Consider the following 830-nt stretch of genomic DNA (forward strand, 5'->3'; position numbering starts at 1 on the left):
ATTCTTTGCCTTGAGCCAAGATCCATCTGACAACAGCTATGATATCCCTTGTTCCACTTCCTCTTCTGAATCCAGATTTCACCTCTGGAAGTTCCCTGTCAATATACTGCTTCAAACGTTTTTGAATTATCTTCAGTAAGATCTTACTTGCATGTGATATTAATGATATTGTTCGATAATTTCCACATTCTGTGGAATCATCTTTCTTTGGAATGGATACAAATATGGATCTCTTCCAGTCAGTTGGCCAGGTAGCTGTCTTCCAAATCTTTTGGCATAACTGAGTGAGTGCCTCCAATGGGGCATCTGTTTGTTGAAATAACTCAATGGGTATTCTGTCAATTCCCGGAGCCTTGTTGTCGCCAATTCTTTCATTGTAGCTTTGACTTCCTCCTTCAATACCATTGGTTCTAGATCATATGCCACTTCCTGAAATGGATGAGATTGACCAGTTCTTTTTGGTACAGTGACTCTATGTATCTTGTCTTGATGTTTCCTGCATCATTCACTATTTTGCCCATAGACTCTCTCAATTAGTAACTTGAAGCTTAATTTTTTTCTTCAATTCTTTCAGTTTGAGAAATGCCGGCATGTTCTTCCCTTTTAGTTTTCAAACTCAAGGTTTTGCACATTTCATTATAGTAATTGGTTTGTCTGCTCAAGCTGCTCTTCAATATCTTCTGTTCAGCTCTTTTATCTGGTCATTTCTTCCATTTGCTTTAACTACTCTCCACTCAAGTTTCAGAGTCTCTTCTGTCATCCATTTTGGTCTTCTCTTCTTTTCTTGTCTTTTTAGTGATCTCTTACTTTCTTCATGGATAATGTTCTTG

Source organism: Orycteropus afer, unplaced genomic scaffold, assembly GCF_000298275.1.
Source record: "Orycteropus afer afer isolate SDZICR_OR568_19922 unplaced genomic scaffold, OryAfe1.0 scaffold00087, whole genome shotgun sequence".
Classification (NCBI taxonomy): domain Eukaryota; kingdom Metazoa; phylum Chordata; class Mammalia; order Tubulidentata; family Orycteropodidae; genus Orycteropus; species Orycteropus afer.